Here is a 23,558-nt window from a genome sequence, read left to right as displayed (position 1 = left end):
TTTTTGACAATTTTTCTGTACAGCCTTTTAGCGATTATCACCCTTCAGAGGACCCGCTGGGCCTCAGGCTCATGAGCTTGAATCAGCTCTTGTGAGTGTGCACACATGCTCCTCAGAATAAGGAAGGCGATGGTCTCAGTGGCAGGCTACTGCTGTCTACAGCGGGGTTAGGAGTCCAGGGTGAGGCAAGGGTGGCTCTGGTTCTGGAAATTGCTTCAGTCATGACAGATGATTTAGCTGGTCCGATAGTGTGTGCTACAGTGCCCAGATCAAATTGTAACTTTTGAAGAAGAGAGCCCAAAGATTTTGGATTCCCTGCGTCAGTCACTGGGTGTAGGCTCTCTCCAGGAAGCAGGTGTAACCGTGTTAGTAAGTCAGCTTTCTTCCGCTGAGTTCCATGGTTAAAAAGAAGACTTTATATCCATTTCTGTGTAGCTTTCTCAATTAATGCAGTTTTTCTTTTCTCTGAGATGAATACCTAGACACATGTACACTATGGTCAGCATAGGTTTCATTTTATAAGAAACCATGTGGTGATACAAGCCTTTGATCCCAACACCCCGGAGGCAGAAGCAGGTAGATCTTTGTTTACTCTGTAGGCCAGGCTGGTCTACATTTCAAGTTGCAGGACAGAAAGGGCTGCATAGAAAGACCCTGCCTCAAAACAGAAAAGAAAACAAAAGAAAAGAAAGCCAAAATTTCCAGAGTAGCCATACCATATTGGTTTGCTTTCCTCTCTCCTCTACCCTTCCGTCATCCCTCCCTCCCTCCTCCCCTCCCTTTATTTTAGTATACATGTGGTGTTTGCACACATACCAGAAGTCGGTGTCTGACATCTGCTAGCATTATCCTTATTTTTTTGAGACAGGGTCCCTCAGTGAACCTGGAGCTCAGCAACTTGAGCAGCAGGCTGGTCAGAGGGCATGCAGGATCTGCCTGTCTACCTCCCCAGTGCTGAGGTTACAGGCACTGACCCGCTGTGGACGGCTTTTCATGTGGGTGCTGAGTATGAACCAGCCCCACTTGCTGCGTTTCCATCAGCAGCGCACGGATTCCAGCTGCTCTGTGATTGCCGCTCCACATTGCGACTCTGTGCGTTTTCTGTTTCTTTGTTTACACTGGGGTCTGAACTCGGTGCTTCACATGTATGATGCAATAACTACTATGGAGCCATGTTCTCAATCTCCTCTTTTATATTTTATTTACTTGCAATATTTTAGATATATTATTTTACGTGCTTTGTTTGCATGTGTGTCTGTGTACCTTGTGTGCCTGATGCCCTTAGAGGTCAGAAGATGGCGCCAGATCCCCCAGAACTGGAGTTTTGGATGTTTGTGAGCCGCCACGTGATGCTGGGAACCGGATGCTCGTGTGCCACCACGTGATGCTGGAAACCCACTCTGAGTCCTGTGTTAGAGTAGCAAGGGCTCTTGCCTGCCCAGCCGTCTCTTCAGCCTTTATGTTTTTGCTTGTTTTTGTTTTGTCTCCGGAAACAACTCTACCCTGTCACCTTATGAAGTCTGGATTTCAAACTCAGGTTGTCAAGCCTTGCCTCTTACAGTTGTTTCTACCCACTGAGCAGTCTAGCTAGTTTCTCTTAGCCCAGCTTTGTTTTGTTTCATCTTATCTGGAGATGGGTTTGCTGAGGTTCCCAGGCTGGCCTTCGGTCTATTGTCCCTGGCTTGTGCATAGGTCTCTCTAAGATCTGTGATAACCGAGGCGTGCTGCCACGTCACTGTGGCTCAAATTTGTTTCCAAAACGTTCAGTGCTAGTCTTTGTATGTACATTTGGTATTCATATTTTTTCTTTGGTGAAGTGCGCTCTCTCTCTCTCTCTCTCTCTCTCTCTGTCCCACACTGGCCTTGAATTTTCTATGTAACCAAGGATAACACTGAACTTCTGATCTTCCTGTCTCACTACCTTCCAAGTACTGAGATTATATAGGTGTGAGGTATCATGCCCAGTTGTGAAATATTGGAGATCAAAGCCATGGCTTTGTGATACCAGACAATGACTTTACCAACGTAATTACAGTCTCAATTCTGTACTGTTTACACTAAAAAAATTTAGGTTTCCAAGTAACACAGGAAAAAATATCAGGTAATTGTTTCTCTCTCTTCTCTCTCTCTCTCTCTCTCTCTCTCTCTCTCTCTCTCTCTCTCTCTCTCTCTCTCTCCCCCTCCCTCCTTCCCTCCCTCCCCCTTCTTCTGTCCCTCTCTTCCTTCCTTCCTTCCTTCCTTCCTTTTTGCTGATTTTTTTTTTCATGTATTCTGTGGACAATGACTTTCCCATCTATGTGATTTAGATTTTAGGGCTGTTCCCTAGTTTATGATGTGTTTCCTTCCTCTCTTTATCAAAACTAAAATACTGTGCTCTATGACAGGTATTATAAAGCCCAGCTTATAAGCTTTTAAAATAAATTGTTCTACCTAAGAACTTTATAATCCAAAGGCATAGAGCATTTTCCCAGGTTTCTTCTGAATTTTATGTGTAAGTCATTGGCTAATTTGGGAGCCGACATTTGCAGAATTGAAGGTGAGGAATGAAGTTTTGAATATGGAGACCTTGTCATTGTATGTCCATCTGCTGACAAAGGCTGTTTGACAAGAACTCATCATGAAACTTAGGCTGCTCTCAAGTTGTCAATCTCTCTTGCCATAGACTCCTGCATGGGGGGAGCACAGACATGTGCCATGTTGCCTGGGGCCTCTTATGTATCTTTCCTCACACTAGGGAAAATAGTTTTTATTTTTATTTTGCTGAGGAGTTTTTTCCTTTTGTTAAAAAATCATAAGTGGGTGTTGATTTTCTTTCCCTGCATCCTGTGGTACAGTTGCGTGGCCTTTCCTGTTTGTTCGGTAATATGGTAGGTTGTGCTGGTTGCTTCTCCAGTGGGATAATACCTTTCTTTTCTAAGATAAGCCCTACTGAGTTGGGCTGAATGAGCGCATATACAACAAAGTTTGATTTGTGAAAGCTTTGTGGAGCAGTTTTAGATCTGTAGTCATAAGGAATTCTGGTCAGCAATTTTCTTGGACCACTGTCTGATTGGCTTCATAAGTTGATTAGGAATAAGTTTTTATGTATCATTCTACTAGCTTCTGCGAACTTAATAGCAGCTTTGGTTGCCTGTGCAAGACCCGAACAAGATCAAGCCAGTCACAATTCAGGAGCTTTGGCAATGCTGCCCCACATGGACAGTCGGTTTTCTTCAAGACAGTTAACTCTGGTAGCTGCCTTGTTTTATTGGATAACATGAACACACAGACAGCACAGGGTGGATCGAGTGGATCGAGAGAGCCATGAAGAGAGGACATGAAATTTCGAGAGGTGTGATAGGAAGGACTGGGAGGAACCGCAGGGGCAGAGGAGGGTAAGCACAATACGAATAACTTGTCTCCACGTATGGCATTCTCTAGGACTAAGAGTCTTTCAAGCCTGCCACCTGATTTTGGAGTTTGTTTTCCTGGAAAGCTTTCAGTCCTTCTACTGTTTAACAGGTTACCTCTCTCTTGATGGAATTTTGCTACTTAGTGGTACTTAGTATCTTTTAAAGAATTCCTTCATTTCCTTCATCAAATTGATACTCAGTGAACTTTTTTGAAGTGTTTCCTCATGGTCTTTATTGGCTAGAATTTTTACAGTAACTTCCTCTTTCACTCTTGATTCTTACAGTCTTCTTCCTCTCTCTTTCTCCCCCCCTCCTTCTGACTTGGTTTCTCTGGTTTTGGTTCCAAGGTTGGTACTTTTTTTTTTTTTTTTTTTTTTAAGATTTTACAGTGTTATCTTGGTTTTCAGAACTCACTTTGCAGTTCTGGCATCTACTGTAGAGAAATCCCCCACACTTTGCTGTGCTGACTCTGGTGGACTCCACGTGTGTTCAGATGAAGCACAAGGCACCATAGCTAGACTAAAAGCTGAACTTTCAGTGTCTTCCTTTCTTGAACTTTGCGGTCATTGGCTTCTTGTTCATTTATTGGTGTTAAGTTGTGGTAATTGTGCATCTTGGGTGAGGGAGAGGGCCCATAATAACTCGCCTTACCACATTGCCAAGCCTGGTGGGTGCATGTTTCATTAAATGATTAATTACATTCATAGACGGAGACATTCTGATGTAACAAGTGGATATAATTGGCAATTTAATGTTTTAAAACTTTTGCAAAAGTTAGTGCCACATAACGCCAATGCCCGTGCTATTGTTTCTCTAAGTTCCCTTTCCATTCTTGATCATGTTGCATCCCAGAGGGTTTTGCCCCAACATCCAGCTCTGTGACCTGCACAGCTTGGTTCTAGAAACCTGACTGGTGGGATGAGGAAAGATAGACTCGTAGATGTGTACAGAAAAGCGAGGGTCAGGGGTGCCATGATCTCTTTAATGGAAGCACCTCTTCAGCACCAACCCAGACAGGCAGGAGGAGCTAGCTAGTCGTGGTGGGTGGTCTTTGCAGGAGAACAGTGTCAGGCTGCAGCCATGTGGGAAGAGGAAACTGGAGTTGCAGGTTTTTGCACACAATGGTCTATCATTCATCAGCATTGGTACTTGGACCTGAAGAAATCTTTGGCAACTGCTTTGCTACTCCCAAGGGTCTAAGGCACTGGGGTCCTCCATGTCAGCAGCACACATTCACTCATTGCTGCTTTGGCTGTCCATAATCTGTCACCCCCATTGCTTTACTAGCAAACCGGTTATAGGGCCATGGATGGCCTACTTTCCTATGGGTGCTTAAAGAATGTGGGAATTGATATTCTCTTAGGGCAGCTCTGATACCAGCGGGTGAAAGGTCATGCTCTACCCTTCTTACTCCAAACCTAGACAATCCTTAGATGTTACACAAACAGCCAGCATCTTTGAAGGACTGTGGCATGTTACCCTCATGGAAACTTTGTTGCATGCTAGTGTCCATCCTGCCTTCTTTCTCTTTCCTGTTCCAGAAAGGCAGGCAGCATGTGTGGCACCTAGCTTGCAGCAACTATGTGAAGTCTGAACAGAACTCAGACCTTGCCTGCTGCCACAGTTCAAATAGGAAATGTTCCCCACAGGCTAGTGTGTTGGATGTGTGGTGCTTTGTTGATGCTACTGTTTGGGGAGATGGTGGGAACGGGAAGATGGTGGGAACGGGGAGATGGTGGGAATGGGGAGATGGTGGGAATGGGGAGACGGTAGGAATGGGGAAGATGATGGGAATGGGAAGATGGTGGGAACGGGGGGGTTGGGGGGAGACGAGGAGCCTGATTCAGCCTTTTTAGGTGCCTGGCACTTAGCAGGTGGGTCCTTTTCACACAACTTCACTTATGGATTCTTTTTTTCTAGCTGTGCTGGAACTCACTTTGTAGACTAGGTTGTTTCTAGAATTCACTTTGTAGATCCACCTGCTTCTGCCTCTTCTCCAACTTTGTCTGCCCTCCAACCCCAGAACGCTTACAAGTCTTTCCATGACCCCACATCTCCTCCATTGTCTGACTGTGGGGAAAGGCCATATGTTGATCTCCTAGTGAAGGGAATCTGGTAAATATTTGTGCAATAGGATCTGTTGACTTAAAACACTGATAGAACTTTTGAAGCCCCGGAGCTAGTCGGGCGCTTTCTTGTTATTAGTGTCTCACTGGTGGCCAGCCCAATTCAGAACAGACAATATAAAGACGTCATGCGCAGAACAGTTTTCAGTTCTTGCTGGAAATCTGGGAGCCCCAGTCTTTCACTGGAATCCCCATGCTGTGGAGAGGCGGTAGCAGGAGTCTGGGTAGGCTGAGTGTGTGGTCATGCTAACTGGGAAAAAGATTTCAGCAGGTCCCGTAGGTGGCAAGGATATCTGGGTACTTAAAATTATTTGGAGGAATCTTCTCGAGTTTGATTTATAACATCTTTGCATATGTGAGACCTGCCTTTAGGTTAGAAGGAATAATAATTTTCTTTGAGCCTTGCATTTCAGAGCTTAGCAAACACTGACTTCCTGTTTGGATACTGGGTCCTCAGGTGCTTCTTCTGAAGATGTTTACAGGGAGCCCATGCTTTCCCTCAGCACCCAGAGCACAGGAATGGATAGTATGTTAAATAGCTGTTACAGCGCATGAATGGCGTGCTCCTGGTTACCCCAGAACACTTGTGTTTTTTTTTCTCTCTCTCTCTTGTACAGCGCAAGACAGGTATAGCTATAATCATCATGTTGCCTAGCCAGTTAGATATTCTGTGAGACTGTAATTATGCAGAGTGTAGAAAGAGCTTTATTTAAACTTAGTTTCCAGGAAAACAAGAATCGGAGGCAAAAGCTAAGCCAGCACACCATCTAATTCTCAATGTAAAATAATTCAGGGGTGCGGAAGATGAACATCTGATTTGTCACATCTGATACACTAATGTTTTATCCAAAAGGAAGAACACATTGTAACGTGCTCAGTCATCTGCATAAACACCACCTGGCCCTTTCCAGGCGCCCACTCAAGTAACGAGGCAACAAGGCACGGCAGCAAATGGAAAGCTGCTCTCTCCTTTAAAAACAACAAGATTTTATTTATCAAACTAGCAGAATCTGGGTTTTTTTTTCAACAGCATAATATCTATGTGATAAAAGTAATGTGGACAGAGCTCTCCACATTAGGGAATGCATGATCACAAATTCCCTAGATTTTTCAACAGCTGAAAAAAAATCATTATCCTTGAAAAAGACGGTAGATCAAACCAGATCCTGGGTAATAAGGTATTTATTACATGAAGCCACTTCCAGATCCTGGGTAATAAGGTATTTATTACATGAAGCCACTTCCCTTGGGTGTATAAGCTTCCTGTACATTGGAAATAGGTATGGTTTTGAGTAAAATATCTTGCTAGAGAAGGAAAATTATTTTCGTCTCCAAACTGACACGTTCTGGTTGCATGCCTCGGTGAGCATCCGCCGTGCTACATTACACAGAAGGAGGCAGCATGGTATCCCCCAGTTGTCCTGATGTAAAAAACGAGAAGCGTCCGTCACTGGGGCACGCTGTACCAGCCCCGAATATTTCAGAGGGCGTTTACTCGGAGGGTAACCAGGAGTGATGAGTCACCACATTTACATCTCAGATTCTAGGTGACTACCATAGAGCACGCTAAGTCATCAAAAAAAAAAAAAAAAAAAAAAAAAAAAGGAATTTCTGGTTAATTGCTAAACTGTCTTTCTGACTCTTGTTTTCCCTATTGAGAAAAACATCATGAAGGCTCAAATGAGTTGGACATAATAGGTGTTTAATTATTATTTTTAAAGTCAATTACTATTTTGCAATTTTGTAAGTATGAGAAATTTTACTTACATGTTACATAAACATATATAATGGGCCCTGCTCATGATCACCCCTTAGACTTTCTTGTCTTCTCCCGAAGCTGCCAAATGCCTCCTTGCCAAGTTCTCTCCTGCATCACATCCTCTCCCCCGCCTCCCCAGATAATGTTGGAGGACCACTGGACTCTGTTATTGGTTCATGTTTTTACTATCTGTGAGTCATCTCTAGCTTCCAGAAGTTTCTGCCTTTCAATAAGTCTTCCAGTTATTCACGATTCCCAAGGGCCACTTGAAAAGTGAGTTCACAGCTCTTTTGTGTAAGGGTTCCAGGCACAAGTCCTCAGCCAAGTCTTTGATTCACAGATTTTTAATGTGTCTCCCTGGTGATGGGGGTGACTTGGCCCTCCCTGATTTTGGATCCAATTCATTATGGTATTCTGCAGCTTAATGGCCCAGGACATCTATGTCAGCTTAAGGTAAGGGCCCCATCTCCCTCACAGTGCTTATAGGCATCTTCCCACCGCCTCTGGCACAGATTTCCTGCTTCATGTGGGGAAAAGACTCCAGCATTAACTAAAGACAAGGAATCTTCTCTTTTTCCATGTTCTTGGAGAGGTCTAGAAAGCAATTTTCTTCATTCGTTATTCTACTGTAAAAAGTCCCTACTATGTGCCACTGCTGAGCAGAAACAGTTACAAGTCAGGCCTAAGTCTACCTCCTGCCTCTTTTATTTTATTTTTTTTAAAAGATTTTATTTATTATATGTAAGTACACTGTAGCTGTCTTCAGACACTTCAGAAGAGGGCGCCAGATCTCGTTGCAGATGGTTATGAGCCACCATGTGGCTGCTGGGATTTGAACTCTGGACCTTCGGAAGAGCAGTCGGGTGCTCTTACCCACTGAGCCATCTCACCAGCCCACCTCCTGCCTCTTTTATTCAATAACTTTGAACAAATGCTGGTGATTCTAGAAACAATTGACCGTGTCTCTGCTTCAGAGTCAGAAACACTCGTAGCCATTTTGGGGATACGTAAGAAATCATTTCCCCCCCCAGTACTGTGTTTGTATAGGAAGCGCTATGCTACACACCATCTAATTTAATCTCCACCGAAAACCTAAAGGATAGGAATACCAATTTAACTTTACGGATAAGCAATAGGTCCTATGGCTTCCTCAACAAGACGGCTACTCAGGTCTGATTGTGAGATCTAAGCGCTGTGGGTCTCCGTTGGTCTCAGGTGTGGAATGACTAACTTCTTAGAAAACTTACACACTTTAGTGAGTAAACTAGAAGGAATGTTTACTTTTGATGTTGACATCCCCCATCCCATACCTCCTCCCTTCCCCCCCGCCCCCGCCGCCATGTGCCATCCTCCCCCTACCCCCAAAGTAAGTTCAGCTGTCCTCAGAGAAAACAGGCAGGCCTCATCATACAGAGGAGAAAGCGAGTAAGGGGACCTGAGGAGGGAGTGCTGTTAAGTTCACACTCACTGCTTGGTCTCAATTACACAGGTGTCTGCTGTTTGCCCGCTGGGCCTGGGCTGGAATCAAGTTCAACACTGCACAACACACTGGTGAGAGTCAGAAAAAAAAAAACTTTCTTTCCTTGAGCAGTTACAGAGCTGGCGTGTCAAATAAGTGCGCATGCGTGATACAGGCTGCAGGCCGGACGCCTGCTGCACTTACGGCTGTATACCCTATTTGGAGAGAAGCAGGGTGCGTGGATTTTAAAAGTGCAGTTTCTTGACTTTTATACCCTGTCAGTGAGTTAGGTTGTTTCAAAAATTTGCCAGGATCCAAATTAATTATCATTAATTTTAAATTTTAGAACATTTCCCCCGCCCCCTTGTAATGATAGCTTCTTTTCAAGCTATTTAACAAAATAAAAAAATAATAATTAAATTCTCAGTGTAAGGCCTGCTGTGGTGTAAATCTTTAAGCTCCAGGCTGGATAGAGAGTTTGAAGCCAACCTGTGCTACATATCGAGGCTGGGTCTAACAAACAAAAACAAATAAATTACCTTTTTGTGGGCACGGAGCCATCTAGGGTACAGGTCTGGGTTTGTTTTCTCCTCTGACTAAAGAAAAGGCAGGAAAACAGTGTTACTAGAAATCCTGGGGCACCCTGGTAGAGCCACTCACTGTGTGATCCCAGGAAAATTGAGGGCCGTGGATTTCCTAGTTCCATTAGTAAAAGATTTCCAGAAAGGACTCAAATGGAAGCTCAAGGACAGGTTCTGTGAGTTCAAAAGGAAAACCCAAGGCAAGCAAACTGTAAACCTTGACGCTTGGAGGAGGAGAAAGCAGAAGGAAAGAAAACGCCAGGCGGTTTGGGATGGCAGCCTTGGAGGTCAGTCCCCGGGCAGCTGCATGGTGGCAGAGGAGTTTTGGAGAAATTGGAGAGCAATGGAGCCTGGAGTACTTGGGAATTCCGAGGCTGCTCAGGCCCTGACCAGCAACTGAAGGAGTAGTGAAGACTCAGAAAGCCAGGCAGACACAGCTGCGTCTGCTGAGGGCTGCCAGGCCTAGCAAGGGACCTGGAATCCTGGGAGGGAAAAGTCACAAGGTGAACTCGCACCCTAGGGTGGCCCCCTAGCCAGGCCCCTGACCCGCCCCACTGGATTAACTCTTAAGGGAGAAGACACCGGCACAGCGCCACCTAGAGGTGGATTCCATTCTCCACTGTAATATGTTAAAGAAAACTCCACTATGCGTTGGATTTGGCTTGATGGCTGAGCAGATTATAGGCCATATCTGAGTCGAGAAGGAGCCGCGTTTTATTTGGTTAGCACACCCTACAAAAATCTGGAGACAAAATGCTCAAGTTTGATTATCGAGGTGCTGACGACACTAGTCACTACAGATTCTCGGGGGTGAGGGATGGGGAGTGGGGTGGGGGGAGGTCTGACTTCCGAAACCAGTCGCAAGCTCATCAGGTTAGTGAGTAAATGCGAAGGGAGATTTGTATAAAATCTTAAGTGGGGTTTGTATAAAGCTTAAATTACTATGAGTGTTATGGCTTCGACTGGTGTTGAAAACTATTTGATAATGTGGAGCTAAGAATTCTGCCGGGAAAAGAACCTCTTCTTGTGTCTAAGAAAATAAATAGTCTTAACGGATGGAGGTGTGGTCAGAGACAGAGTGTACTTCGGATTCACAAGTTCGCCTTCTGGTTTTAGGGAGTTAGGTTGTTTCAAGTATTTTCCAGAGCCCTAGTTAATTATTAACCTTTCAGTCTAGTGCAGTGTTTGTAATGACTAATTCTTTTTAATTTTGGTTTACTTAGGCAAACCAAATGAAACGAAACCACATGCTACCTGGGTCAAGGGATCTACGGGGAATATGTATTTCAGTGATAGGGCTAGGTAGCAAAGACACAGCTTTTTAAGCTGGCACTTTTAGGAAATCTTGTCTTGAGGGATTGTAGGAGCTAGCAGAGAGAGGAAGGGGAAGGGGTATGGAGGAGCAGGGGGTGGGGAGGGGGAGGGAGAGGAAGACAGAGACAGAAACATATAGACAGACACAGGGTGGAGAGACAGAGACAGAAAGACATGGAGAGAAGAAGAGAGACAGAGACAGAGATACACGGGGAGAGAGGGAGAGAGAGACAGAGTGAGGGGACAAACTAAAACAAATTGATACTTTGGTGGGGAGAAAATACTGGGTCAGTATGAGTGATTACTAATGGCCTGGTTGAAGAAACATTGTTCTTTCCCATGGCTGGGAGCTGCTGGAACTCATGTGGTCATTACTTTTGTGAAGTTCTTTTTCATATTCAGAGAAAAGAGGCCAAGGGTCAGTGGGAACATGATTTTTCCTCTACAGAGGCATATAGCTTTATGCCTAAAATCTTAATGAAGTCAAACCATAAAACTGCACAGACTTAGATACAACAGCAAGCACAGCTTGTTTTACTCTAGATCATTCTAGGGAATGGAGCCTTTTTATCTGATGCTGTTGTTCAGAGAGAAGCCTAGAGCCAATTTTGGTTGGCTTCCCAGGGCCTGGCACTGACGTGAGAAGGGCTCACTAGAAAGAAAGTTGGAGCTGTGAACAGTTATAGTTAACACCATTTTTCTCCCTGAATCTTCAGCGACTGGGGCTGGCCAAATGGCTCAATGGGTTGCCAAATCTGAGTGGGAGTCCCAGGGCCCACGTGGGAGATGGAGAGCACTGACTTTAATGCTATCTGCTCTCTGAGCTCCACATACACTGTGCCATGTTCCCACCCTACGTGGGCATAGATAAATGTAAAAAAAAAAGTAAAGGATAATAAAAATACGGGTAAATATAAATGAATATCCATTGTCTAGAGCAGAAATAGTAATGTCTTTTCAAGTCTTCAATCACTTCATAACTACAATGTACAGGAGTATAAAGGAGCGGGGAGGGGTTAGACAGAATTATGATCTAAGCCTCTAGTGGCGTTAAGAAGTGATAAGATGACCATTTTATTAAACCAGAATATGCACAACACCTTCTAATCTATAAGAAAACCACAACAGGTAACAAGTGATCTCAAAATGGTCAAGTTCTGTGCCCATTTACAGACAGGTGCCAATGGGACTTGGTCTTGTGGGATTCACAACAGCAAGGAGGAGTTAGTGTGTTCCAAACTCTTGGTCCTGGAGGACTGGGTGAAGAACTGAGCTTCAGTCTATAGAGCCATGCGTCTAGGAGAGAAGATAAAAGTCCTTTTTGTGGCCAAGTGGAATGGGTCTGGGCAAGCAGGAACTCACTTTGGTTTTACTGAGAGCGTACTTAGAAACACAGATATCCTGTTGACGTCTCTTATTTTATAGGTGAAGATAACTAATACCATTCTGAGAGTTACTTAGAGTCCACAGAAAGAAAATGATCGGACCATAGCAGAAATCTAGGTGTTTTAGAATAATACCTTGCATATCAGATAATACCATATGCCATTTGTAAACTTACTCTTTGAACCTGAGGGAAAGATCTCACATAGATGACATTAGTTATTAAAACGAGTTCCGTGTATGGTGTAGTTCTAGTGTTGGATATGCTAAATACTTAAGCTTTCTCTTGACTCCTTTTTATTTTTTTAAATAGCGCAAAGATGTAGATATTTAATTAGCTAATTTTTATTGCTTTTTAATTTTTTTTTGTTTTGTTTTTTAGTGTTGGGGATTGAACCTGGGCCCTATTGTATGCTAGGCAAGTGTTCTACGACTGCCTGCAGCCTCCGTCCTGCTTCCTCGTTTTTAGGGGTAAGAACCTTTTAGGTTGAGCAACTGTCCTTTTCTCTGAGTCCTGTGATTTGTGAAGCCAGTGAAACAAAATCAAACCAAACAAAACAGACAAAAAAACCCCAGGGAGCTCAACCCCTTGTAGCTACTGCTCAATACCCTTTCCTCCTATGGTAGAAAACAGACAATTGAATGAGGAGATGGCTAACCTGTACCTTTAACTCGAGGGGCTCTGATGACTCAAGCTTCTGCAGTCTGCAGGCACCAGAGCACCCGTGCACCCCTACTCTCATAAACAATTAAAAATAATAGAAATAAAGTCTTAAAAACATACCATGTATGGCTACCAAGCAATGGTGCTAAAAAGTGACCTTAGAGCTCCACACACATGCACCCACATGCCATGCACACACATGCCATGCACACACATGCACATGCACATGTACACACATGCCATGCACACACATGCCATGTACACACATGCCATGCATGCACACACACACTCATGCACATGGACACACATGCACACATGCACACGGCACACGGGCACACATATGAACATGCACACACATGCCATGTACCCACATGCACATGCACACATATGCCATGCACACACATGCCATGCACACATATGCCATGCATGCACATGCACACTCATGCATATGGATGCACATGCACATGGCACACATGCACACGGGCACACATATGCACATGCACACACCCCCACATGGGCATACATGCACATGCACACATATGCCCACACATGAACAAGCACACATGCACATGGACACACATGCACCTCACACACACCCATATCCACCCACACAATCATGCGCCTATATGCATACACAGAGAGGAGATAAGCACTCAGTGTCCTGTTCTACTAAACTCCTTTGATTCTGTCCTGGGGTTATCATCAGTTCGCAGACCTGACATTTGCTTTTCAGAGCTCTCGCTTCTTCCTTTAGATTTTCAGCTCAATTGAGGCCACTTCCATTCTGTTCAATTCAGGGACATTACTGGTGCTTACTTACCCAGGTGCCCTTTTCCAGAGCCTGGAACATGCCTCTTCAGGACGTATTGCTAGCTTTGTAAGCTGTCATTGCTACCTTTTTAGAACAAAGGCGTAATTAGAGATCATTTGTAATAAAAGCCACTTCTCTGTTTCTGATGGAAGAGCCTTTGTGTATTTGTTGACCTCTTTGAAAACTACAGAAAAATATAAAAATCAATCCATCAAAAAAAATTCACAAAACTCAAGACCTCATCCAAATAACTTCCCCATCTCAGACTGAAGCGCCCTCAGAAGGAGGCTTCCTTGGTCTTTCATCTAAGGCCAGTGTGAAAGCCTAGGTAGTCCCTGGGACCACTTTAATCAATTTAATGAGATTTGTCGACTTTGGGCTTTGGGATAGTACAAAGAGACACTCAGATGTGAGCAGTGAGCCGATGCTTTCTCAACACGTTGGACTGAAAACAGCTGTATGTGCAAGAGAAGTCAATGATGGTCCATTTGGCTGGATTGATGCATTCTGAAATTCGCTGTTTATTCCTGAAGGTGTGGCAAAGCCAGCTGGTCCCCCTAGCCAGCATCATTTCCTTTACAAGGTACTTGTGAGAAAAGATGTGTACAGCGATGGACCTTTGTTAGTTCAAAAGTTCTCCCTCTTTATTCTAAAGCCCCATTGTGAATTTACAGGGCTTAAAATAGGTATTGCTGTCCCTTTCATTTTATCTTTCTAAAGGAAATCAAAGATGGAGGATTTTTTTTTTAATTCCCAATGAGCCTGTGTGGTGTTTGTACATTTGTTTTGTTTTAACATCTCAGCTGATCTCTGCTGGTTCAGCAGGAACTGCTCTTCTAAAGCATGGCTCTTCTGGAGTTTCACGTCTCCTTTGCAGAAACCTGGACATACTCTCTGCTCTTCAGTAATTCAGTTCAGCTTATTGTAAAATGATGCAAAGAAGAAAGCCCTCAAGTGCATTCAGACTATTTTATGTGTATGGGTGTTTTTTTCCTATATGATTGTTTTTGCATCACTTGGGTGCCTGGTGCCCACAGAGGCCAGAAGAGGATCCTCTAGCACTGAAGTTACAGATGGTGTGAGCCACCTCGTGGATGGGGGGAATCGAAGCAAGTCCTCTGAAAGAGCAGCCACTGCTCTTAACGGTTGAACCACCTCTCCAGCCCCCTACAATCGCACTTCAAAAAAGATCTAAGAGTGCTAATTCCCCTTTCATTCACTCTTAGGGCTGAAGAATTTGTCTTGCTATAGTCCCTACCCCTGAGAATGGTTTTGGGGATCACACAGGGGCTTTGGACTAGTGCTGAGGTCACCCCCTCACCCTCTCTGCAGCTCAGCTGGTTTTGAACTTACAAATTTCCCTTCTTGGCCTTCAGAGTGTTGAAATTATAGTTGAGCATTACCATTCTTGATTTCCCATCTTTGACTATTTCTATTCACAACTTTTGCTTTGACAGAACCCAGATAAATAGAACAGGCTTTGGGCATGGCCATTTTGTTCTATAAAGGGTGATAGTTTAAAAAAAAAGTTCTTTCTGTATGACCAAAATAACAGTCTCGTGAGTATTACTAATTGCTGTTTATTTCTGTCAGCCCGAGGAATTCTCCTGCAGGCACTTATTTCTTATTGAGAATTCCTTGCCCCCTGGAGTCTCCATGTATTATGTTTTTTTTTTTCTTATCTGACATACAATCCATACTTTAAAGCCTATCTTTTATCCATTCGATACAGTTTAAAGTTTTGTTGACTGACAGTTTATGAAAACAAGACATGTTCACTTTTTCAAAACCGAGAAAACAGAGTAATCTCTTAGCAGCACACACACACACAAAAAAATCCCCACCGGTGACACCATCCAGTTTCCTAAAAGAAACATATTGTTCGCTAGCTCCTAAAACGTGATTCAAAACACTCGCGACAGGTGAACGAAAGGGGGGAAATTAAGATACGGCACAAACAAAGAAGCATTAATAATTCAGGTAAATACAATCTGTGTACAAAAGAAACTGTCAAGGTAACTGCCTGATTCTGCAGGACAGGACATTTAGGCAGTGGGAAATGAGCTGAGGTTTGAACATTCTGTGCTCTGTGCAAAAGCTCTACACAGTTTGAATTCTCTCACTAGATCTCCTTCTGATCCATGTATTCATATGGCGTGTGTGCACATACACATGTGCGTTTGCCTGCATGCACATACATGCGGGTGCATATGGAGGCCAGAGGCTGGTGGTGGGTGTCTTCCCTGCTCACCCTTGACCTTATTCATCGAGACAAGGTCTCTCTCTTCAATCCAGACCTTGCTGACTCTCCAGTCCAGCTAGTCGGCTTGCTGGGGATCTGCTCTGCCTCCATTCCCTGCATGCTGGGTTCACTAGTGTTCTGCCATGATTGCTGGGCATACGTGTGGGTGCTGGGGATCCAAACTCTAACCCTTAGTGCTTGTGTACCAAGTACTGTTTTGCAAACTGAGCCATAACCCCAACCTTGAATTTCCTCTTTCAAGTCCATTCACTGATCTAGTAAGCATTTGCCTCCACATCTAGCCTTTCTGGGGCTATGTAGGCAGGAGTTTCTCCTGTGTGGCACACATTGTTGTGAGCTTTAAGGGACTGGCAGTGAGGGACTCTCTACTGTTCTTTAGTGATGTATACCTTATTGTCACTAGCTGTAACTGACTGGTACTCTCACATGTGTCACGTTCCATTGGTGGTGGCTCTGAGAGGAGCTTTCCTGGCAATCTGAATGATTCAATCTTTAAGTCACTATGTAAAAAACATTATTGTGGAAGTTGTCTATAAGGGCTAGCATAGCAGGCTGTATTGACAAAGATTAAAATGAAAGGATACTGCTCAAGGTCATTTAATTAATGAATTAATAAGTCAATAATTAACTAATAAGTGAATTAATTAATGTTTTTCGAGACAGGGTTTCTCTGTGTAGCTTTGGCTGTCCTTGAACTCAGAGATCTGCCTACCTCTGCCTCTGAGTGCTGAGATTGATGTCATGGACCACTATAACCTGGTAAGATACATTATTTTTAAGGAAAAAAAATTTGGGTTTGGAAGAGTTACACTCAATTTAGAATACAAACTGGTTTTTACAGTTTTGATCTGCAGTGATCCTCAAAGATCCTGAACTAAAGGTGTGATTGCCAACTTATGGCACGATTGGGAGCTGCGAAACGAACCAGAGGTGGAGTCTAATGGAAAGAAATAGAGTCATAAAGGGCAGGCCTATGTGCAGATCTTAGGACCCCACCCCTTCCTCTCCTGCTTCCCTGGTTCCACTGCACCCACAGGCTTCCATATAAGTACTGCATCATCACACTCCTGAAACAACCGGGGACCAAAACCATGAGCACAAAGGCCTTCCATCCTCCGAGTTCATTTCCTCAGCAACTGCACGTGGGTGTCTGCTCATGGGTGTGTCTGAAATCAAGGTTGGTTGTCTTCCTTAGTCCTCCCCCGTCTGCTTATTTTTAATTGTTTCCTGACATAAAGTCTCTCCTTTCACCTAGAGCTTGCTGACTTGGCTATGCTGGCTGAGCAGTCAGCCAGGGATCCTCCTGGGTCCACCTCCGAAACACTGGAACGACAGACATGGAGATCTTACTTTTATGAGGGTGTGGGGACTAACCTCAGGTCCTCATGTTTCCTGTTGTTCTAACTGACGTTGCTTTGTCTAGCTTTGTCCCATCTGTTGGGACAATGGCCGAACCAGCAAAGCTTTGTAAGACCATTAGCTTGATGGTAATGGGGCGAATGACTTTGCCTTCCTGGGTTTCTGGTGTTGTGAATAGAGTTGGTTTTTGTTGATTTTTTTTTCTCCTCTACAATCTCAGGCTTTCCACTTTGTGAAATCAAGGACATTTGTTTGCGTTCAACTGAGCTAGCCAGCTCTCTCTCTTACTGATTGTTGGCTGCTGTTCTCTTCCTTTTGCCCTTGTGGGCTTATAGCTTCTAATGTCCCCTTCATCTCGGTAGTAATGTAGAAGAGGGAGAGATAAATACACAGGTTCAAGTTGCCATATTTTCTTAAGTCAGCTTAGATGATTGCAGAGCACCTGAAAACAATCACAACTGTAAAATCCTTCCGAAGAAAATCAACTGTTTTACACACTAGGAGTTAATGGCGAGAAACACTTTCTACTCTCACTCTGTCATGATAGAGCCCGTATATAATAACTACACTTATCTATTTATCTGTCTGTCTGTCTGACTTTCTTTTTTGTTGTTTTTTTGTTTGTTTTCCGAGACAGGGTTTCTCTGTGTAACAGAGCTCTGAGTATCTGGGAACTCCTTTTGTAGACCAGACTTGCCTCAAACTCACAGAGATCCTCCTACTTTTGTCTCCTGAGTGCTGGGATTAAAGGTGTGTACCATCATGCCCGCTTGTTTATCGTCTTGCCCATCGTTCTATCACCTACACATATAGCATAATATATCAGTATAGCTAATATCTATAAGGGATATAGCTGAGTTACCATAGTACCTTAAAATATTATATTACATTACTGCCTGTCATCTATCAATTGTATACTAGTCATATATTTATGGGCATATATGCTTTCTAGATACTAAACATTCATATACTCCAGAATTTTCTATCTATATATAAACACATAAATTGCATTCTTAGTCTTCTATTCTTTCTACAAAACCAGTTATTATAGTTATAGTCACACATACTTATGTTTGCCCATGGTGGCATTTGTAATGCTTTCTCATTCTTGTTTTCAGTGACACTGGCAGAGTGTCTTAGGGCTTCTATTCGGTCAGGAAGCAGGAACTGATGCAGAGGCCATGGAGGGATGTTTCTTACTGGCTTGCTTCCCCTGGCTTGCTCAGCCTGCTTTCTTATAGAAGCCAGGACTACCAGCCCAGGGATGGCACTACCCACAATGGACCTTCCCACCCTTGATCACTAATCGAGAAAATGCCTTACAGCTGGATCTCATGCAGACATGTCCTCAAGGCAGGCTCCTTTCTCTATGATAACTCCAGCTTGTGTCAAGTTGACACACAAAACCAGCCTGTAAAGGCAGTTTGTGAATGCGGTTGATGTACCACACCTCCACTGCACATTGGCATCCAGTCTTTTGTTCTTACACGGGTTGCTGACCTCCCTGTAATCTCACATACATGCTGACCAGCTTTCCAGTGTAGGATTGCTGGGATGATGGGCACATGAATTTGTAGATGTTGCTATTAATTTTTCATAAGAATTAAACAAGTTTGTGCTTTTGTTAACAATGGTGAGGAGGACTCTTAGCTCCCAAGCTGACACTGGGGTTCTAGACTATAGCCAACAGGCTTTCCTTTCCTTTCCTTTCCTTTCCTTTCCTTTCCTTTTCTTCCTTCGAGGCAGAGTTTCTCTGTGTAGCCCTGGCTGTCCTGGAACTCACTCTGTAGACCAGGCTGGCCTCGAACTCAGAAATTCGACTGCCTCTGCCTCCCAAGTGCTGGGATTAAAGCATGTGCCACCACTGCCTGTCTGGAGTTGTCTCTTTAATGGACATTTTTCTTAGTACAAATGGAACTGAGCATCTTTGTGTATGCTTAGGGGTAGTTGTTGCATGGTCCAGTTCTGGCCATTTGTGTTTCCCACTTTTTTTTTTCCTGCTGTGTTCTTCTAGATTTCTTGGAACTTGATACATTATGCAGATTCACTCAGAGCAAGGACCTCCATCATGTGATCCCACCCCCCCATTTGTGTCCATGGACAAAGGCAGAACTTGTGACTAGCATCTAGTCAAGGGATTTTGACAAAGCTGACAAGATTAGGAATAATTAAGGTCCTTAAAATTTGTTTCCACAAGAGATGATCCTGGGCTGCCTTGCGTCAACCAGGTGGGCAGCAGGAAGAGTGGAGGCGGTGGAGGGCACTGCCACTGCTGCTGAAGAAGCAGTGAACTTCACTGACACAAGACGGAGTTTGGAAACATCTCACTTAAGTAAAGTCTCAAGGTGAGATCACAAGTTGTATGTGTGCATGTGGGCCTGCCTATCTCTCTCCTCTCTTTCTCTTTCCTCTCTCTCTCCCTCTCTCCTCTCTGTGTGTGGAATCTCTCTCTCTCTCTCTCTCTCTCTCTCTCTCTCTGTGTGTGTGTGTGTGTGTGTGTGTGTGTGTGTAATAACTTGCCTGTCTATGGACTTACTCCTGTCAACCAGAAGGTTCTAACATGTATTCTCATTCAATTGTGAATATTTAAAGATTTATTTTGAATTGCGTGTGTGTGCGTGCTTGTGTGCATGTGTGTGGATCTGAGCATGCAAGGACAGAAGACAGCAGTTGAGTCTCAGGAGCTGGAATTACAGGCTGTCCCGAGCCATCCTGGGGGGCGGGGGGCTGAGAACCAAATTCTGGTTCTTTGTAAGAGCAGTGTTTGCTTTTAGTCACTAAGCCTAACTCTGAGTGTGAAATGGAGGTGGCCGGACTCTCTCACCCGGGTCCTGGTGCAGCATCTCTACATCCAGAGAAGGAGGCACACTCTTTGTGCACAGGTTCATTCAGTATTTCCAGAGAAAGAGCAGAGCCTGAGAAATTCATTAAATATTACCACAATAAGAAGAAGGGACAAACCACAAGAGAAAAACAATCTGTGCACAAGGCTCCACTGCAGACTAGACTGTTTCAGTGTTTATAAATACCCGTCTGTGGAGAGAAGTGCGTGTATTACAGTAATTATGCATTAGTGCCTCATTAGTGGGGGTTACAGCCACGCTGCTGCTGTTTTCTCTGGTGTATTTCTGATAAGTTAGCATTTTTAAAGTCTTATTTAAAATGTAATAAAAACAGAGGAGAGAGTGTATGTTCAAGAGCATATGATTTGTAATTCCTTCTGCTGTGTGAAGAAAGTAGACCATGGGTTTCTGCGCCTCCAGAGAGAATAAGGAATTGCCTTTCCCCTCAGAATCAGAGCCCAATTACTTACAAACTGCCAGTCATAGTAGAATCTTGATACCATTCTACTGTTATTTACATTTAAATTCTAGGTGTCCTAAATACATTGAGAATGGAGACCAGAACTTCTAGTATTGCCCTCATCTGGCTTGATCATATCGTCTAAATTCAAAATCCCTGGGCATCCTCACTAGATTGCCTGAAAGCCAATGTAAATATTGATATTCAACAGGTGTAAAGGGATATAGTTTAGATTTTTTTTATAAAACTTTTATTTTTTATTAATCTCTGTTTCTTTTTCTCTGTCTCTCCTACCCTCTGTGTGCGTGTGTGTGTGAGTGAGTCTCTTGAGTGTGAGTGTGTGTGAATGCGTGAGTATGTTAGTGTATGTGTGTTAGTGTGTGAGTTCTGTGTGTGAGTGTGTTAGTGTGTATGAGTGTGTGTGTGTGAGAGTGAATGTGTGTGTGTGAGAGTGAATGTGTGTGTGAGTCTGTGTGTGTGTGAGTGAGTCTCTGTGTGTGAGTGTGTGTGAATGTGTGAGTATGTTAGTGTGAGTATGTGTGTGAGTTGTATATGAGTGTGTGTTAGTGTGTATGAGTGTGTGAATATATATCTTAGTGTGAGTTTGTGTTAGTATGTGTCTGAGTGTGTGAGTTGTGTATGTGAGTGTGAGAGTGAGTGCGTGTATGAGTGAGTCTGGGGTGTGTGTGAGACATGTGTGCAGGTACTTGAGGAAGCTAGAAGAGCTACAGGCAGTTTCAAAGTCACCCTCTGTGGCTGCTAAGAAGCAAACCCAGGTCCCCCAGAAGAGCAATGAGCCCTTAACTGCTGATCTTTCTTCCCAGTGCCATAATTTACGTTTCTACAAATATCCTTGTGATCTTCATTAAATCTGTGGATACAAAGCAGCCATTTGCATCTGCCTATTGGATATATAGATATCTTGTAGACCTTCAGAGCTGAACAAGACGGAGCCGAAGTCATTATCTTCTCGTATAAGCTTGGACCCTTCTTGATTCCATCTCAGACAATGGTGTTGCCATTGCTAAGTCACTAAAACAAGAGATGTCAATGTTGATTCTGTCACACCCTTGCCAAGATCCACTGTCTTGCATTCTTCTATACTTTCACCCACGGATTTGCAGTTATATTTTTATGGTTTTGTGTTTACTCGCCCTTTTTGGTTTATACTGTGTGAGACAGGAAGGATAGAAGTCCTTGGCTTTGATAACCTGCCCTCAGGGATGCTCTATGCGCTTGGCTGTGGACGATGATCAGGAGCATGGGCTTGGGTCCACTGAGCTCTCACCAGCTTCCCACTCTGTTCTTGGTGGTTTGTCCCAGTCATTTGGCTACACACCCTTCAGGACCACCAGAATCTTCCCTGTCCACGTCTGGGCCTCTGCTCTCCTCACTCCATCATCAAAGAGGAGACGAAACCTCTGTGTGCTGACATCTAGAGAAACATGATCAGGAAGGAACCAAGATTAGGCTGATTTGAGCCAGCCGTTGTGCTGGAAGTGGGAGTTATCAGGGCATATGGACTTTCTTAGAAAGAGCACAGGTTTGAGATTTGTAGGGGAAAGATTTTTCTAAAACTTGAGGGAACACTTGACAGACAGTTTGTATGTACTTTGCATGTAATTAACTCTTGTTGTACGCTAAATTTTCCTTTAAATTAAAAAAAATCTGTTCGAAAAATGGTAATAAACAAAAGTGTTAGGAACTGATTTTTACAGCCACGGAGATCAGTGATGTGTTAGCTTGGGGTGCCAGGTTAAGTCAGGCAATTTCTTGGAATAAAACTCCAATGATCTTTTTAACTCCAGGGCACCCCTTACTATTTGCAACCGCTTATCTGTGTGAAGCAATTCTCTGCAACAAGAACAAAATATACACACGCAAAGAAATTTCCTCAAATAATGACCAGGGTGCTGCTGTGACAGCCGCCATCACCTGACGCTGCGCTCTTCCGATTCTCTCACACACGAAATTCTTCCCATTTTCCTTTATGGACTTCATGTTGAGTACACAGAGGGTGATTTGACTCACAGACTCTTTGCTTACTAATAAAATACTAGTTTCAGAGGTTTTATTTGGGAGGAGTGCTGGTTGCTGTTAACCTGACACAAATTTAGACATATCTGGGAAGAGGGTGCCTTAATTAAGAAAGTACCTCCATATGACAGGCTTGTAGGCAAGTCTGTGACAGTGTGTGTGTGTATGTGTGTGTGTGTGTGTGTGTGTGTGTGTGTAGTTCATTGTGCTGTGCCATTCCTATGCATGTGGTCCTGCATTGTGTAAGAAAGCAAGCTGGTATCCCTCCAAGCCCCATGGCCTCTGCATCAGTTCCTGCCTCCAGGTTCCTGACCTGCTCGAGTTCCTGCCCTAGGTTTCTCATGGATGGACTGTGAACCTGGAAGTGTGAGCAAAACACACCCTTTCCTCCACAAGTTCCTTTTGGTCACTGTGTTTTATCATGGCCACAAATATGCTAATTAAGACAGTAGCCTTTCAGGTAGAATTCAATGTGTGAACTCTCTTTCCTTCACATGGAAGTGGCCTTTGCCACTGGGGTTTTTGTTTGTTTGTTTGTTTGTTTTTGCATTTTTGATAATTCTGACTGAGTTCTAATGGTTGATGATTTTTTCATTGTTTTTTGTTGTTTTCATTTTTCAGACATGATTTTACATTTTCCCTAGGCTGCTCTTGAGGTTTCAGATTTAGACAATCATCCTGCTTCAGCCTCCTAAGTACCAAGAGCTTCAGGATGAACCACCACATCAGTTCTGTGTGTGTGTGTCAGGCTGGGTCTCGCTGTTAGCCCAGGCTTGCCTTGAGCTTGCTGTTAGCCCAGGCTTGCCTTGAGCTTGCTGTTAGCCCAGGCTTGCCTTGAGCTTGCCGTTAGCCCAGGCTTGCCTTCTGCTTGCTGTTAGCCCAGGCTTTATCACCTTACCTGGCTTTCGTGGTGGTTTCGATTTGTATTTCCTTGAAAGTTGGTGAAATTTAGTCGTTAAATGCACCTGTTGACATCCCGTATCATTCTAGAATGTATAATGGACTGTATACATGAGTACTAGACTGTGCATACTTTGTACATGGTCACTATATTTATCTTGAAGTGTTTTCCCCTAGAAATGTCTACTTGGGAATCTTATATTTGGA

General features: G+C 43.7%; 1 long non-coding RNA gene across 1 annotated transcript in view; it reads left to right on the top strand.

The window, feature by feature from the left end:
- Nucleotides 1–12,405: 12,405 nt before the first annotated feature.
- Nucleotides 12,406–23,558, top strand: part of LOC110295255 — a 33,954-nt gene continuing 22,801 nt past the window's right edge. Inside the window, exons 1-2 of the long non-coding RNA XR_002378034.1 lie at nt 12,406–12,485; nt 19,309–19,456. This is a non-coding gene — a long non-coding RNA (uncharacterized LOC110295255). The remainder of the gene's footprint in view (nt 12,486–19,308; nt 19,457–23,558) is intronic.

The sequence above is a fragment of the Mus caroli genome, chromosome 5 (assembly GCF_900094665.2).
Source record: "Mus caroli chromosome 5, CAROLI_EIJ_v1.1, whole genome shotgun sequence".
Classification (NCBI taxonomy): domain Eukaryota; kingdom Metazoa; phylum Chordata; class Mammalia; order Rodentia; family Muridae; genus Mus; species Mus caroli.
Note: the sequence above shows the minus strand (reverse complement) of the source record. Positions and strands in the feature narration are given on the sequence as shown.